Source organism: Erinaceus europaeus, chromosome 5 (genome assembly GCF_950295315.1).
Source record: "Erinaceus europaeus chromosome 5, mEriEur2.1, whole genome shotgun sequence".
Lineage (NCBI taxonomy): Eukaryota > Metazoa > Chordata > Mammalia > Eulipotyphla > Erinaceidae > Erinaceus > Erinaceus europaeus.
In genome coordinates this window covers 86,068,775-86,087,363 of record NC_080166.1, presented here as the reverse complement: position 1 = coordinate 86,087,363, position 18,589 = coordinate 86,068,775, and the positions used below count along the sequence as shown (strand labels likewise).

The 18,589-nt window shown below is 41.7% G+C and overlaps 1 protein-coding gene and 1 pseudogene across 3 annotated transcripts in view; both read left to right on the top strand.

The window, feature by feature from the left end:
- The window catches only part of TMTC2 (transmembrane O-mannosyltransferase targeting cadherins 2), a 538,840-nt gene that overhangs the window by 61,341 nt on the left and 458,910 nt on the right, over window positions 1–18,589 (top strand). The window lies entirely within an intron of this gene.
- Window positions 1,394–1,479, top strand: LOC132538779 (small nucleolar RNA U3; annotated as a pseudogene).

Sequence of the window (18,589 nt, the reverse complement as noted above, 5' to 3'; positions counted from 1 at the left end):
CAACATAGTAGGAAAGCAAGATAACATTCTAAGTTACCTGTGGTCAGGGACCTGCCATTCCCAGCACTGGATGACATACTTACACAGGAGGAATGGAATCCCATCTTCATTATGTCTCTTATTTTTGAATTTTTTTTGTTTGTTTCTTGAACTTAATGCTGTGTTGAGATCTATTAAAAAACAGATTTTGTGATCATTGTGGCGATAGCTTAACCAAGTAGGCTAAGTGAATTGAATAGAGGATGAAAGGATCATCTGTTAAGAACAGCTGGGCCCCAATAAAGAAATAATAATAATAAAAAAGAACAGCTGGGATTGGGGTCTAGATGGTACCACAGTGGGTTAAGCGCACATGGTGCGAAGCACAAAGACTGGCGTAAGGATCCTTGTTCAAGCACCCCCTCCCCTGGCTCCCTACCTACAGGGGGGTTGCTTCACAAGCAGTGAAGCCGGTCTACAGGTTGTCTGTCCCCTTCTGTGTCTTCCCCTACTCTCTTGATTTCTCTCTGTCCTATTCAACAGTAGCAAAACAATAAGGGTAACAACAACAAAAAGTTGGGGAAAATGGCCTCCAGAAGCAGTGGATTCATGGTGCAGGCACTGAGCCCCAGCAATAGCCCTGGAGGCAAAAAAATAAAAATAAAAAATAAAATAAACAAAAAAGAACAGCTGGGGAATAATTAGAAGTCCAACATAAACTGTCTTTTTTTTTTTTTTTTTTTTTTGTCACTGGCCTTTTTGCTGAGACTACCACTCCTACTGGCCTTGTTTTTCCTTTCTGATAAAAGGTGAGTGGGATAGAGAGAGGAGAGACACTACAGCACTGCTCTACCACTTGTGAAGCTTCCCCCCATGCAGAGGCTCCCATATGGTGACCTAGGGCTCAAATCCACTCCTCGTATGTGGTAATGTGTGTGCTCTACCAGGTGAATCAACTTGCATCCTCCATGATTATCTGTCTTCATGTGATCAGGTGGAAATCCAGGAAGATAGACTCTGAAAGATTTCAAGGAGAACAGTTGTATGGGATAGATTATTAGAGCTACCTTTATAAAACAGTCTCATAGAACCAATATTGCTGATTACTATTCAATGAACCCTACCTGTTTAAACTATGAAGGTGAGATTATTACAAAGATGAAAGAGAACATGAATGGTAGATTGATTTGTAAGCTCTATTTTGAATAATCAACACAGTGTACAGGTACAACTCAGGGGTAAAATCATAATGGAAATATAATTTCATCCCCTATGTTCATTTGCATTTAGAGCAATCTCCTCTTTTCAACCCTATGAATATATTATGAGGGGAAAATTGATTGCTTACTATGAATGAAAATTATGACCTTTCTGATAGTATAAAGTATTGTAATCTTTTTACATCACAAATATGAAGACTATACTCTCAGGGATCATTTCTATAGTTTGTTACATCACAAATATGATCTCATATTGGAGATAAATCATTGCTTCTGGTGGACCTCACTGTAGAAGGTATTCTTCATTCTGGAACAGTAAGGTGTATGATTAACTTTTCTTCACTGAATAAATATTTTGCTGCAGGCCTAGGGAATATAGCATGTTAAAGAACAAAGAGAAACTGCTGCCTCCAAGAGTATCCTTCTAGTGACATTTTCTTTGGTATTTTTACCTTCTGTTCACTAGCTATGCTTCTGAAATATATGAATAATGGAAAGGGAAAACAGGAAAGTTGTTTTGTATTGTGTGTTTTCATTGGCTTTGCATGATTCTGAACCTTGCAGATATTGAGGTCTGACTTGTTTTCTTTCTTTTTTTTTAATATTTATTTATTTTCCCTTTTCTTGTCCTTGGGTTTTTTTGTTGATGTTGTAGTTATTATTGTTGTTGTTATTGATGTCCTCATTGTTAGACAGGACAGAGAGAAATGGAGAGAGGAGGGGAAGACAGGGGGAGAGAAAGACAGACACCTGCAGACCAGCTTCACAGCCTGTGGAGCAACTCCCCTGTAGGTGGGGAGCCGGGGGCTCGAACCGGGATGCTTATGCTGGTCCTTGTGCTTTGCACCATGTGCACTTAATCCACTGCGCTATCTCCCGACTCCCCCTGACTTGTTTTCTAATGGGCTTGTCTTTGAACGTATGAGAGCCATTCCTGCTGGAATCCTATGACCATAGTCCAATTGAAGTATTTTCTTTTGCTTTCTTACTGGAATCCCCGCCCCCTGATTCCTTGGATTTTAATGGTTTTTGACACAGACTCTCTTTCAGCAAGTGACCCTGGGCATGGCCTTCTTCAAAAGAATTGAAAAATGGCTGCCAGACTGCTCTTTCTTTCAAAATGGCTTCCAACTGGAAGTCCTTCCTTATACCAGGTGCACATCCAATCCACAAGCAACATGCACTCATCTTTCTCCCATGTTTTGGAGAGGGAAACCATGAGAAGTCTGTCAGATGTGACACTATGTTGTACTCCTCTGCATTGTCATTTCCTGTCATTCTCCAGGTTAGCAACAAGTGTTAATGGTGATTCTAACTCCAGGACAACATACACAAGCTTTCAGTTTGGCATTGAGGTTCCTCTCTCTCCTTCTCAATGTCTGTTACTAATCCTTTTGTTCCCATGAAAATAGCAAGGAGCCATCTCTCTCTGCAATGCTTGCTTTGAAATTTGTATTCTGGTTTCCATCTTCCTGTGCACCTGATGTTTATAATCTGAGGCCTCCATCAAAAGCCTTACTTTCATATCTGCGTATACATATTCTCAAATATAAAGGTCGCTTGTTTGTATTCTCTCTCAAGAGGGTTTTCCTTAAAGGCAGCATTTTTTTTAAATTTTAATACTTGGTCAAGTTACTCACTTTTGAGCCAGTGTGTAAAGAAAAATAGGAGAATTTTAATGACTCCATTGACTTATGTGGGGTTCTTCACTACCTAAATACTAGGAAAGAGAGACACTGCCTAATCAGATATAAAAGAAACTTAGTCCAACTGCAGTTAAGTCATAGCTTTAGGTAAAATTTGTATTTTGCTTTCCTATCTGTTATGCTTGAAAATGCTGTGTGGGAAGGGACAGAGAGATAGCAGACTGGTAGATAGCCTTGCCAAGTGTATGACCCAGGTTTGAGTCATGCACTACATGGGTAGTGCTATGGCACTGGAGGAAACTGATGCTGTCATCTCTCTCAGTCTTTCTCTCTCTCTCTCTCTTTCTCTCTCTCTCTCAATGGAAATATAATCCAGAGAGGAGAAGCCATGCATGTGTGACACACACACATCCTCCAATTTAAAGAAAGAATAATAGATGTCATGTGGGTAAATGGTGGAGAAAGTGGGATATGGAGTAGAGGAGGAGGTGTGGTTCTTAGTTCAGCAAGAAAACCTTGGCATTCTCACACAGTCCCATAGCTGCAGTTAATGTAATCAGGACACAAGTAGTTCTGTCTTTTTATTGAGAAAACCTGTACAAATCTATCTGCTAGGAATACAGTTCACTTCTTCCAGTCAACATAGTCTGTAGCATTTGTTTTTTCTCTATGGGATATATAAAAATTCTGGATCCACTGATTACCTTATACAGGCCATTGTAAATCTAGGATGGCCAATAATGGCCAGCTGCTTAGCTCTGGCTTATGGTGGTGCTGGGGGTTGAACCTGGGACCTTGGAGACTTAGGCACAAAAGTCTTTTGCAGACTATTATGCTTTCTCCTCAGTTCACCATATATATTTTCACTCCCTAATACATTGCATTTTTGTTATCATCTCTTCGTGGCTGTACTCAAGCCGTGTGATCTCCTCTTATATTCACCCACTGCCATTCTTTATGGTTACCTCACATCTAGTTACCTTCCTGTAACAGTTTTGATTGTGTCTGTACCATTATTTTTATTGCAGCTACCTTAGTAACTGGTTTTAGGTAAATCACATATTTTCTGAACCTTGAGATTAATAATACTTTCTTCATACAATTGTCATGAAGATTAAATAGAAGAGGTTTTGTATGACATGTAGCACATGCTAGGCAAAGACTATGAGGCACTCAACAAATTATATTCTTATCATTTGTTTTCTTTTTCTTTTTTGCCTCCAAGTTTATCACTGGGCCTTGGTGCCTGCACTACAAATCTGCTGCTCTTGTCAGACATTTTTCTTCATTTTTTTAATTGGATAGGACAGAGAGAGAGATTGAGATTGGAGGAGAAGACAGAGAAGGGGAGATAAAGATAGAAACCTCTGCAGACCTGCTTCATCACCTGTGAAGCGACCCCCCCTCCCAGTCCAGTTCGTTTTAAGTGTGCTTTTTTTGATTACTGTTCTCCCCCTCAATAAGCCCTTTACTGAACTCCTGAAACTATAAACATACAAATCCAGAACAACACTGTACCATATCATATACCAAATATAACTCCTTGCAATGCATCATGGTCGTCATGTGCTTTATGAATAAACTTTGTATTTTCTCATTGCTTTCTACTGTTTTCTTTAGCTTTTTCAAGTAATTAATATGCACTCAGGTGAAAGAAGTCTCTTCTATATTTTTTGTCCTTTCTAATAGTTAGGTGAGCTTATATTGTTTGGCAATGAGTTGTTTCAAAAATACAAAGCTTTGGCCACTGTCATATAATCTCTAAGTCACATGCATGTCTCTCTCCTGATCAGCTTTCAATGTTCCCCATATCTCTCAAAGATGTTTAACACACCTGTGTGAGAACAATAGTAGCAAATGTCATAGCAACCTGCAAATAGAGCATTTAACCTGTCTTCAAAGAGAATAAGAGCTACCTACTGTTTCAGTGTGAAATGCTTTTGCTTTCAAACAAAAGGAAGTCTAGCTCTGGAGAATATAAACAAATATGTGTTAATTCTTTTCTTATGTACCAAACACTTTGGAGTCCAGATGCCATAGACCAGACCTGGTTTGTCCCTCCACCATCCTTGGCATCCTGATAGGGGTCCTCATTTGCTCTTCTTGTGCCTGGTGTGAGTTGCTCTCCTAATGATCAGGCTCATATTCTGGGCAAGGACAGGGGATGGACAAGAGTAAGAAGGTTAAAGAACATATCTGCCAGGTCCTTATAATTATTGGGTCATTGGAAAAGTCTTGATGTATTTTTCTGTGCAAAAATTTATTATGGGGGGGCTGGGCGGTAGCGCAGCAGGTTAAGTGCACGTGGCGCAAAGCGCAAGAAATGGCTTAAGGATCCCGGTTCAGTTCATCAACTTCTATGGCACTCCCATTAGTGAGTTCTAGTCACATCTCTCTTTTGTGTAACAGTGTCATCCATATGGTGATGCTTTTGGGAAGTGGCTGAATATCAGGGTTGGGAAAGACAACAGGAGAAAACATCACACATGCTAACTAACAGCCCCACTAACTTCCCAGCTATTGCTCCACTCTGAAACTACCTTTTACTCTGGGTCTCACAGGGGATAAGAAAGACTTTAGAGCTGATGAAACTATGATCTAACTCTCTGAAGGAACATTTCACTTTTTTTTTTTTTAAAGGGAGTCCTTATGTGTATTGCTTTTCCTTTTGTAGTCAAAGAAAATATATGTAAGATACCACCATTTCAGGCTTGAGTTGAAGAATCAGTCAGGATCTAAATCCTTGTTTTATTGCCAGAAAATGATTTTAAAAAAAAATAAAAGAGGAGGTGAAGGAGGAGGAGAAGAAGGAGGCAGAGGTGGCAGCAGTGGCACTGTGCAGCATCTCAAAAGACACAGGGATTTTTTTTTTTCCTTTTTAAAAATTTTTTTATTATCTTTATTTATTGGATAGAGACAGCCAGAAATCAAGAGGGAAGGGGGGATAGAGAGGGAGAGAGACAGAGAGACACCTGCAGCACTGCTTCACCCCTCATGAACCTTTCCCCTTGCAGGTGGGGACCGGGGATTTGAACCTGGGTCCTTGCGCATCTGTGCGCTCAACCAGGTGCGCCACCACCCGGCCCCAACACAGGGATTTCTTTTCGTTTCATTTGTTCATTCCTCAAGCAGAACTCTGGCAGCCCTACCTTAAAGAAGTTTGTGTTGTGCAGCCTTAGTGATTAGATCTCATCTGGCTGTTCTGTAGATGGGTAGGTAGTAGTGCTGCCAAAAACCCTTTGTAGCATCTGAACAGAAATCACTGTAACACCCTGTCTTACAAGATCCAGTTAAGTGAGATCGATTGAGGCCCTTTGCAGGTAGCAGTCCTCTTACTAGTGTTGGGAAGCATGAAGACTGAACTAGGAAAGAATGTCCTAAGTGAAGCTTCACTTTCCACAGGCATCCCTTTGTAGATACCAAGGCAGCATTGTGATATGTATTTAGCTAATTTCCTGTCCTTTCCAGTAGCTTAGAATGCCTAATACTAGCAGACATTGTGCAGAGAAAAAACATCACTTACCCTTTGGTAATGGACAGATGGATAACAAAAGAGAGGAGAATTAATGATCTTTTTGCACACATCACGTCAGCCTGTGAGGGGACAAGATTATTTATGCTGTAGAAAGACCAGATTTTTTTTTTTTTAAATGAAGATGCAGAGAAGGCTGATATCTGCTGAAGAATCATTTGAATTGACACTAATTCTGTGGCATATTCAGAGCATCTAGAAAAAGTAGTGCATGTCTCTAACTGCCCCCCCCTTAAATTCAAGATGTCCTGCAAAATGCTCCAGTCTTCTGAGCTGGGGGCTGTGGCAGAATGATTTGTTTTCTTTCCTTTGGTTCTTTATTTTCTTATATTATGTTGTTGTTGTTATTATTAGATAGAGAAGAGAGACATTCAGATGAAAGGGGAAGATAGAGCAGGAGAGAGAATGAGAGATACCTGTAGCAAAGCTTCACCATTTGTGAAGCTTTCTCTCCTGCAGGTGGGAACTGGGGGCGTAAACCCAAGTCCTTGCACCTGGTAACATGTGCACTCAACCAAGTGTGCTACCAGCGGGCCGGTCCCTTTCCTTTAGTTCTTGATATGGTCAGTCTGTTTGCTGGCTGGCACTACTGAAGGTGCTGATCTTCAATTGTGATACTTAATTAGCTTAGACTGGAAATGACATTGCTTGCCTCTCTTACCCTGTTAATGAAAGCGTATGGAAAGCATTTGAGATTCCATATGCAGAAGCTTCTCTTTGGAGTTAGGAAAAATTATGGGACATTTGAATTTTAGGAATAATTAAGATCTGAATGGCTATTTAAGCAAATTATTTTTTCTCCTCACTCAGTTATTTAGCTTTTAATCACTAGCTGGCATTTCGTATTGAAAGAATGGGTATCATTTCCATTGTATTCATCTGTCAAATAAAAGCTTGAGCTAGTGAAACTTCCCCCATGGAGATGAGGACCAGAGACTTGAACCTGACTGAGTCCTTGCACAAGGTAACTTGCACAAGGTGCTCAATTGGGAATGCCACTGTCTTGACCCTGTGAATTCTATCTAGCTTTAAATTGTGACCCCCCCCCTCAAAAAAGTAGTAAAGTGTAAAGTAATCAAACAAGGTGCTGGAGAGCCAGAATAATGGTTATGCAAAAGACTTCTATGCCTGAGGCTCTGAGATCCCAGGTTCAGTTCCCAGAACCACCATAAACCAGAGCTAAACAGTGCTCTGGTCTTTCTCTCTGGTGTTCTCCCCCCCCCTCTCTTTCTCTCTCTGTCTCTCCCTCTCCCTCTCCCTCCCTCCCTCCCTCCCTCTTTCTTTCTTATCTCTTTTTCATTAAATATAAATAATAAAAGAAAAGTAAAACAATGCCAGTATCTCTCATATTGCCAATATAGTTACAGAATATGGGGGTGAGCTTTGAGGCTAGCAGTGGCTTACCAGTTGAGTGTCTCTGTCTGGATAAAGGAAAAAGAGAAAAAAAGGAGAAAGAATAAAGAAAACCAACCTCATATTCACCCAGCCCTGGTCATGTACTGAGAAAAGAAAATTTTTCTCCTCCTTGGCAGATAATAAACTTTTTTCTTCTTTCTTTCTTTTTTTTTTTTTGGAATAGAGGAGGAACGAGAGAGGGAGAGAGAGAGAGAAAGAGAGGCGGCAGTACTGCTCCACCACTTGTGAAACCTGAGGACTTGAACTTGGGTCCTTCTGCATACTAATAGTGTGTGCTCTGCCAGGTGTGCCACTCATGACTCGCTGGTAAACTTTGTTTAATCTGATCACAGTCCGTCACTCTCCTATCTCCTCTGGGTTTAGATCAGCAGGCACATCTTCACTTGGTAGACCCTGTGCTAGGTTTGTATGGTTGCTGAACTACTGCCTTGAGGTCCAGCCTCCATTCAGGGAGCCCAGAATCTCCACTTCTTAGTGTCTGGGGCCTGCTTTCTGTTGAGCCTGTGCAAGCTGTGCTTTCTTCTGTTTCTGGGAGCCCATAAAAAAGCAACAAGGTCAGCACTTCAAAAAAGCAGATAAAGATTAAGCTAACAGTTAGGAACCTTTTACTCTAAGGCAGTTTTAAGGGTGGAAAAGGTAATAGCTCTCACAGAATAACAACCAGTAGACCACCAGTTTTAAGTGCTTATGTGGTAGCATAACATCCATTTGCCTGTAGGCTCCTCCCTGCCCCCCATCCTCACACACCTGTTTTTTTTTTTTTTTTAATTTAATTTATTAACACACAGAAACAGAACATCACTCTGATACCTGCTATGCTTGGGATTAAATTTGTGACCTCATGCTTCAAGTTCAACATTCAAGCCACTGTACCACCTCCCAGGTCACTCCCCTTCTTTTTAAACCTTTTTTTTTTATTGATTGGATAGAGACAGCCAAAAATCGAGAGAGGAGGGGGTGGATAGAGAGGGAGAGAGACCGAGAGACACCTGCAGCCCTGCTTCACCATTCCTAAAACTTTCCCCCTGCAGGTGGGGACTAGGGGCTTGAGCCTGGGCCCTTGTGCACTGTAATGTGAGCACTTAACCAGGTGAGCCACCGCCTGGCCCCACTCCCCTTCTCTTTACTAATTTACTTAGGATCATCACTGGGATTCAGTGCCTGCGTGACAAATCCACTGCTCCCATTGACCATTTTTGCCTTTTGTAGGACAGAAATTGAGAAGGAAGGAATATAGAGAGGGAGAGAGAAAGACCACTTGTGAATCAATCTCCTCACCGGTAGGTGGGGACCTGGGACCTGAGCCTGGGCTCTTGGTGCATGGTGATATGTGTGTTCAACTCTCTCCTTTTCTTTAATCCTATCAACTTCCTCACATTATGAAGTCCTTCCTAAGTTTTATATCTCTGACGTGTAAAGCATAAGCTTTTTTCCTTCTCCCCAGAACTTTTAAGCCTCACACCTGCTTGACTTCAACACTTCCTGGGCTGATTTCTTGATTTAGATAGACAAACCACAACGCCAAGCTTTCCCCAGTGCAGTGGTACTCCCATGTGCTTCTGGGACTTGGTACCTGGCTGACACTTATGACATGGCACATGCCCTACCAAGAGAATTATCTTCCCATACCAAACCACCATTTTTTAAAAAAATATTTTGTAGAGCTGTTTAGTCCTTTTTTTTAAAAAAATCTTTATTTACTTATTGGATAGAGACAGCCAGAAATCGAGAGGGAAGGGGATGATAGAGAAGGTGAGAGACAGAGAGACACCTGCAGCCCTGCTTCATCACCAACAGAGCTTTCACCATGCAGGTGGGGACAAGGGGCTCAAACCTGGGCCCTTGCATATTGCAACATATGCGCTCAATGAGGTGCGCCACTGCCCAGCCCCACCACCATTTTTTTATTCAAAGAATGGTGCCACCTGCTCTCTGTAGTGCTGAAATATATGTTAGAAACACACAGGTATGATCAAGAAAAAGCATTGAGGTACTCTTTGGCATCTTTTTCTTTATGTGTTTGAAAAAGAACCTGGCACTCTGCAGTGTTCCCCATTTCTGGAAGGCCATGGTAGATTTTCTTGGTATTCTTGACTCTGTTCTCCTCACTCACCACTCCTAGTGAGTGTTCTCATCAGAACTAATCACTATGCTAATTATTTTCACAGTAATAGTTGATACCTATAGTTGTATTTGCACCCAAGGCCTGTGCTTTCCCAGATCCCACTCATCTCATTTTCACAACAACCCTGTGAGATAATTATAGTTCTCATCAATCCTGGGAGATAATAACAACTATTATCAGTCCTGTGACTTTATAGCTCTTGTCTGCTGAATGGAGCCTTGTTGCAGATGGGATATTCTATTTCTCAATCCTCACCACTTCCCTCTGAGGCATTGTTCCAACACTATATAAGCTCTGTGAGGTCTGTGAGGTTTTTTGTTGTTGTTTGTTTGTTTCCTTTTGTATTGACTCTAGGACTACAGTGACCATAGTACCTGGTGCCTGGGAAGTGTTTAGTGAATAGATAATCAGAGAACAAAAGTATCTCAGCTTTTGGTGAGGAAGCTGCTAACCAAAGAGACTTGCTAGAATTCAAAGGTTGAAAATGGAATTTGAACCTGGGCAACATATGCTGTTAGTGTGTGCTCTCTGAGAGTTGTTAGCAAGCATCTGGGAGAATGTTCCATAGGAGATGTCTGAGACAGAATGATCTTTATGTTTCTGGTCTAAAAGTTATTTAGGCATATTGGAAGTTGTTTAAAAAGTTATTTTAAATGCTCCTAACCTATTTCTTAAAGTTATAGAAGTGCGTTTGATGTTAAAGAACTCATTGATCATTTACGGACTATGGCTTATTTCAGCCAGGAGAGTTCAGTCATGCCATGCTGTGCTTGAGGCCCTGCATTTGAGCCCTGCCACCACATGGAGTACCATGGACAGCACCAAGGCAGATTTCCTTGAATGGTGGAAGGTGCTATGATGTTATTTCCCTCTCCCTCTCTCTCCCTCCCTCCCTCTCTCTCCCTTCCCTCTTTCTCTTTTTAAAAATAATAGAAAATTGGGCCAACAAGGCTGGTGATTGCATGCCTGGTAGCAGTCACGTGTATGACTCTGGATTCATTCCCCCAGAACCACATTAAAAAAAAAAGTCCTGGATAACTGAGCATTATTTATGGGAAAGTATGAATGTGTATGATTAAATCTGAATACATATATGGATCTCCTGAGTATTATACACTTGATGTGGCTTTCAGTTCTTCTCAAGAAGGAGGAATTAATAGTTTTAACAAATTTGTTGGTGTTTGCTGTTCTATAAAAATAAAATCCATAATTAAAGTAGAGATAGTTTCTCAAACACATCACCATGAACTCTTATAGTTGCTACTTCCTAATGCTTTTTTTCTGCTTAGAAGAATAATCTGGCATTTTTTGAGCATGTACATTGTGTGCGTCCGTAATACTAGTATAAATATCTATGATGTAGATTTTTAAAAAATCTATATTTATTTACTTATTTTGGATAGAGACAGAAATTGAGATAGAAGGGGAGTAGAAAGGAAGGAGAAAGAAAGATGCCTGCAACATTGCTTCACTCCTTCTGAAGCTTTCTTGCTATAGGTGGGGACCAGGGGCTTGAACCTGGGCCTCTGCACATTGTAGTGTGTGTGCTCAACCAGATGTGCCGCTGTTCAGCCCCTTGAATGTAAAATTTTAAAGATTCATTTATTTGCTAATGAGAGAGAGGAAACCAGGGCATCACTCTGAGTCATGCAGTGGTTGAACAGGACGGCTTAGAAATCCTGTAGGCTGGGAGTATGGATCAACCTGTCAACACCCATGTTCGGTGGGGAAGCAATTACAGAAGCCAGACCTCCCACCTTCTGCATCTCACAATGACCTTGGGTCCATACTCCCAGAAGGATAAAGAATAGGAAAGCTATAAGGGGAGGGGATGGGATACGGAGTTCTGGTGGTGGAAATTGTGTGGAGTTGTACCCCTCTTACCCTATGGTTTTGTCACTGTTTCCTTTTTATAAATAAAATAAAAGAAAAGAAAAAAAAATCCCGTATTTAAAATCACTGTGCCACCTCCCAGCTGCTGAATTATGTTTTGTTAATACTTACATTTTTAGATGTTTCCAGTTAAGCAGATATATATTAATTAAAGGAATGAAAAGATCCTGAGGTATTCCCCAAGAGATTGTGCCAAATTTTCATGGCCTCTTAGCCGTCGGTGAATGTACACTTTACCCAGTTTTATTGCCTATCAGTTTTCAAAATCATTGTAACTTTTATAGAGGAGAAATGGCATTCCATTTGAACACGTGGTTTGTGTTTTTGGTGAAGTTCAACATTCTTCCAAATGCTCATAAATGAGATCTCCTCCCTTGTGGACTGTCAATGATTCCATTCATTGAAACTTCCTTTATTCAAAAAACAGAAAACAAAAACACCATTCCAGCTGGTTACACAAAACCACCAGTAGGGTTATTCTGAAATACTAACAGTCTGAGCTGTTTATAGGCCTGGTACAGTTCACCAGGGAGCAGTTAGCCACTATTTTGTTACGCTGGCTTTAAGAACTCATAATGACTACCCACTCTCTCCAGCAACTTCATTTTGAATCCATAACATTATCACATACCTTAGTAAGTAGGAGTAGACCTCTATGATGTAGGATTTTAAAGAAAAATAACTTCCACAATGGGCTTTTGCTTTAAATAGGAGCAGCAAACTTCATAAAAGATAATCTATGTCTTGGGGCCATGAGATGGCTCACCCAGTTGAGTGCACACTTCACTGTGTGAAGACTCAATTTGAAGCCCCCAGCATCATATGTGAGTATCTGTGTAGGAGAAGCTTCACAAGTGTTGGAACAACACTTGGTGTTTTTTTTTTTTTTCTTCCTCCAGGGTTATTGTTGGGCTCGGTGCCTGCACCATGAATCCACCGCTCCTGGAGGCCATTTTTCCCCCCTTGTTGTAGCCTCGTTGTGGTCATTATTATTATCATTGTTGATGTTGTTCGTTGTTGGATAGGACAGAGAGAAATGGAGAGAGGAGGGGAAGACAGAGAGGGGGAGAGAAAGATAGACACCAGCAGACCTGCTTCACTGCCTGTGAAGCGACTCCCCTGCAGGTGGGGAGCTGGGGGCTCAAACCGGGATCCTTACACCGGTCCTTGCGCTCTGCGCCATGTGCACTTAACCCACTGCGCCACCGCCCGATCCCCAACACTTGATGTTTTTTCCTCTCTTTCTGTCATCTTCTAAGGAAAAAAAAAAAAAGGCCTGTGAAGTAGCTCACTTGATAGTGTAACAGTGCACTGCTTTGCCTTGTGTGTAACCCAGGTTTGAGCCTGCCACCTGCCACATTGAAGGAATCTTTGGTACTGTATTCTTGGTGCCTTTCTTTCCCTCTCTCTGTCTCCCTCTCTCTGTCTCTGAAAAACAAAACAAAAAAGTCTGTTTAGAAAGGTAGAATCATCTGCTCAAGGAAGGCAGGTTGGTGTCACGGTAGCATCTGCAACTTGGTGGCTGAAAAGAATAAAGATAGAAAGCGGAACAAATTGTTTAATAATCAATAACCTAAAGGTAAGAATATAGCAGATGAGATTTGGGGTCTTCATGTTTGAAGAAGCTAGGAAGTCTATTTTAGGTATATTCTTTTTAATTTTTTTCTTGATTTATTAGATAGAGATAGCCAGAAGTTGAGAGGAAGGGGGAGATAGAGGGAGACAGAGAGACCCCTGCAGCACAGCTTCACCACTTGCAAAGCTTTCCCCCTGCAGGTGGGGGCTGGGGACTCGAACTCAGGTCCTTGAGCATTGCTACATGTGCACTCAATCAGGTGTGCCACCACCCAGCCCCTTTAGGTATATTCTGTGGGGCCCATGACTTTACTAATTTTTGCCTGAACCTGACAGCTAATATACTGGGTGGGCTAAAGAGCATTATTCAGCTTGGGTTGATGGTGGTAATAGGGATTATACCTGAAATGTCAGTTTCCTCAGGCAGGGGCATTGTTTTGTTTAACCATTATGCTATCCCAGCCCTGTGAAGGAGGGAGGGGGTTACTTTCAGAATATCTTGAGGGCATATCTGCTCTGTCAGTATTTCTCCTAGGGGTTCTGTGGAGTGGCTTGGTGGGTACTAAATAGCAGGTGTTACCATCTGCCTTCCTGTCTTTAGTCACCCAGGCTTCACATTCCTATGCTGCTTGCTCCTGGTATCCTCAAGTGCTGCTGCACTGAAAGTTTTGCTTTGGTGCTTGTCATCAGCTTGAATGGAAGCTGCTCTGCTCAACCAACAAGACAGGTGCATAGGCCTTGGTGGTGTCCTGGCTTTTCTTTCCCATAAAGAAGCCATTGTGCAGATTCTGGAGGAGTTCTTTTTCCTATGATTGTTGATAGTTTCTTCTCATTCTCTGGATGTAGCATTCAGGAGCCAAATAACTCTCCACAGACTAACTGTAATGTGTATTTGAAAAAAATATATAAAAGAAGCAGATCACTCTACAGCTGCACTCTTGATAAGGCCATGCCAGGTTGCTGGTTAGCTGAAAGCAAAGTGAATTTGTCCTCCTCTCCTCTCCTCCCCTCTCCTCTCCTCTCCTCTCCTCTCCTCTCCTCTCCTCTCCTCTCCTCTCCTCTCCTCTCCTCTCCTCTCCTCCCTCTTTACTTTTCTCCTCCACCACTTCTCCTCCTCCTCCTTCTTTTCCCACCAGGGTTATCTCTAGAACTTGGTGCCTGCATGACGAATCCACTGCCTCCAGTGGTTACTTGATTTTTTTCCCCCTGGATAGAAACAGAGAAATTAAGAGGGAAGGAGATTGGGGGGTGGGGGTGGGGGAGTGGGAGAGAAAGAGAGAGACACCTGCAGACCTGCTTCACTGCACCTAAAGTTTCCCACCTGCAGGTGAGGACTCGGGGCTTGAACCCACATCCTGCACATGGAAACTATGTGTTCTACTAGTGTGCCATCATCTGACTGCAAAGGAAAAAAAATCAGTTTTAATAAAGGTAGACTTTTTCATTAAAGAAAAAACTAAGCACGTGTAAAAACATTCTTGAAATGATTTTCCTTTTTCATAGATTTGTTGTGTGAGAGGTTGAAGTTTAATAGTCAATACAATGTTGTTAAAATAAGGGTTTATTACCCAGTATTTCTTTTAGTCTCAGCCAGTGTTTTATATCATGGTTAGCTTAATACTTTTAACTGGCAAAAACTCAGTAGGAAATAGTTACTTATTTCTTTTTATATATATAGTTATTCATTTCTGTTTGCTAAAATGAGAAGAACCTATTTAAAAAAAAAAACTTCAAACACTTCTTTTAAAGAATGCATACAAACTTTACACAGAAGTTCAGAAATTTAGGTTTCTCTTGTGAGCTAGGCAAAAGCTTAATAACTTCCTGGGGAGACCCAACTGATTAATGGAGAAAGCTGCTTAAATTTTCAAAGATCTGCTAAAATGCATTTCCAGTACAGGATGCATAAGTTAATTGATTTCAAATGTCAGCCTGTGTCGTGCCGTGTTGAAAGTGCTTGGCCCTCCTAGGGAAATGCAGGTAAAATAAGATGTACTATATTAATTAGAAGAGCCCAGTAGAGCTACAAGCCATTATTGAGAACATTCTCTAGGGAGTCTTAGTAGGTCAGGTTGTGCCAGATGCTGGGAACACTCTGGGAATCTTACAGTGAAGACTGCTAGAGGAACAAATGGAAATGTCAACAGAATCAGGGACCTGAGCTTGCTGTCTAGGAGTTCACCTGTTTTTCCAGGAGTTGTCCCAAAGGAATGACATCTGATCAGGCTCCTGTTACTTTACCTTTTCTTTGTTGGAGATGAGTTGAGAGATCAAGAAATTAAGGAGAGAGGAGATAGCATACTGGTTATACAAAGAAACTTTGATGCCTGAAACCCCAAAGTCTTATGTTCAGCCCCTCATGCCACCATAAGCCAGAGCTGAGCAGTGCTCTGGTTAAGGTGCTTTTTTTAGGCCAATAATATCTGTCTTTTTTTTTTTTTTTTCCCTCCAGGGTTATCTCTGTGGCTCGGTGCCTACACTATGAATCCACTGCTCCTGGTGGCTGTTTTCCCCATTTTTTATTGCCCTTGTTGTTATTGATGTCATTGTTGTTGAATAGGACAGAGAAAAATCAAGAGAGGAGGGGAAATTAGAGAAGGGGAGAGAAAGACAGACACCTGCAGAACTGCTTCACCACTTGTACATTGCTACATATGCACTGGGGCTAGAACCAGGATCCTTACACTGGTCCTTGCACTTTGCACCATATGCAGTTAACCTGCTGTGCTACCATCTGGCCCCCTCTGCCTTGTTTCTTGAAGGGATTCCTTTCTCTGTGGCTTCTAGAAATCAGTATTCTGCTATTGGTTTTTCCTCACCAGTAGTTCAATTTACTGAGCTAAGGAAACAGTATTATAAAGAAAATCCAAAAAAAACGCATGGGGATATTAGGCTTAGCAACGTTTCTTTTGATGTCTTTTCTAGGGTTTCACTGATAGGAGCTGAATTTTTTACATGGAGTGAAGGAGGGAAGGAGGGAGAGAGGGAAAGAGGAAGGATAGGGAGCTGAAAAGGAGAGAGAAGAAGAGGAAGTGGAGGAAGAGGAAGAAAGGAAGGAAGAGGAGGGAGGGGAAAGGGAGGAGGAGCAAAAGGAGAGGGAGAGGAAGAGGAGACACCACACCAAAGCTTCCTCTAATATAATGGGTTCGGGACTTGAACCTGAGTCTTGAACTTGACTAAGCAAAACACACAGCAACTTTATTATATAATCTGGAGGAACTTCCATTTGTTACAATAATAGATATACTTTGCTGATTTAATTCTAGAACAACAGTTTCCAAAGTACACATTTGGGTTGCATAGTCAGAGGTCTTGCTCCTAAACAACACTCTCGCTGAAGCAGCTCCCAGAACCACCTGCCACTTTGATGTGAAAAAGCTGGAGACTGGGTGTTTTTTTTTTTTTTTTAGGTTGGATTATTTTAAAGTACAAGCTAACTGCACTTATCTCTCTCAAAGAGGGGCGTTTTAGGACAGGTCAAATGAGTCATACATAAAATCTCAGGGGAAAAGATGGCATGCATGCAAGTCATAATTATTTTCCAAGTGCTCCCTGTGAGTAGCTTTCAGAAATCAAAATTCCCTCAAAATCAAGATTACAATCTAAATTCATCTGCCTGCTATTGTGTGTGGAGTACCTGCCAGCAGTGTTGCAGTAAAGTGTAATTTGCATGCTGACTACTGGGGACCCTTAGTATTGCTGGGAAGCAGGTAGGGCATTGAGACAAAGCTATGTTGGGTCTTTGTTCTCTAAAGTCCTAAGGCGGTAGCTGGATGTGGCAGGTGACTCTCCCATTCCTGCACCTGATGCCCTCTTTAACTTCTGCCTTTTGGAAGCTTCTCCTCCTGGCTTCTCAGCCTCTAGAGCTCCTGAGGGGCAGCTCCCCTAGGAGCAGAGGGCAAGGGATTCATCATCTCCTGCCCACAGGGACTGATCTGCAGCTAAATAACCAACGTTGGCTAAATGGGACTCAGTTCTTGGGGGGCGGGGTCTTGCTGGACTCCTTAGGAAAGAAGCTTGACGTTTTCCCCCATGGAATTTCTTTAAAAAATATTTTATTTATTTTTTAACTGTGTTTAATATTTTTAGTCCTTTATTTGTTTTGGATGGAGACAGAACAAAAATTGCAAGGGGAGGGAGAACTGAAGGTGGTGAGGGGTGTGGGAGGAAGGACCTATACTACTGCTTTACTGCGGCCAAACTTCTGGAGGTGGGGACTGGAGGCTTGAGCTTGGGTCCTTGCACACTGTACTGCACCACTGCCCAGCCCCCTGAACAAGAAGAGAAAGGAGAGTGCTGCTCAGCTCTGGCTTGTGGTGGTACTGGGGACTGAACCTGAGACCTCAGAGCTGCTCAAAATAAAAATAAAAATCTTTGGCAGAACCATCATGCTGTCTCCCCAGGTCCCTTGGGATTTCTTAGCAGTTACATGCCCAGTAACCTGGTATGATTGGCCCTGAGAGGGAGGTGAAGCAGTGATGGTGGTGATTAAGATGAACTTCTTTTTCTTTTTCTGTTCTGTGAATGAAAACCCATAAGAATGGTGTTATTAGTTCTGTGTATCAAAATTATGAGCAAAATGATCTATCTTATGATTTTTTTTCTTTTAAGTGTGTGTGCGCTGTATTTTCTTTTCCTACCTCCTTGGCTTGGGTGCTTAGTATGATCTCATTATTTACCAATAAAAAGCATGTACAGTTGTAAAAAGGAAGTTAGCAGCTCTTGTTTCCCTATGTGTTTCCCATTTATAATGACTTTTAGCTTTCTCCTATAGGAATATCAGGACGTTGAATACTATATACATGAATATCAGAACATTGAAAGATATGAAACACTTCCAAAGGACAGATCAGTGTTTGATTAGCAGAGTGGCCATCTTATTAAGAGGCTGCATCAAAGAGTTGAGAAGTAATCTGTGCCTTTTCTTTCTGAAAACAAAAAGGTTGGGTTTGCTTGGGAGCAATCATTTTGCCAGAGCAGCCCTGTGAGGAGTTTACCTTACTGATGTGGCTTCACAGCGTTGGCAGGTATTCTTGCTTCCAGATTTGGTCTCAGCATGGGATGTGGGAATAGACAGACCTCCTTCCTGCCTTTGAATAATTAGCATCAACACAGTATCCCAAGCAGCGACAAAGCAGAAAGAGAACCTGAAGAGATTTGGCTTTGGGGAATTAACTAGCAATAGTCACCAACTCAGTTGACT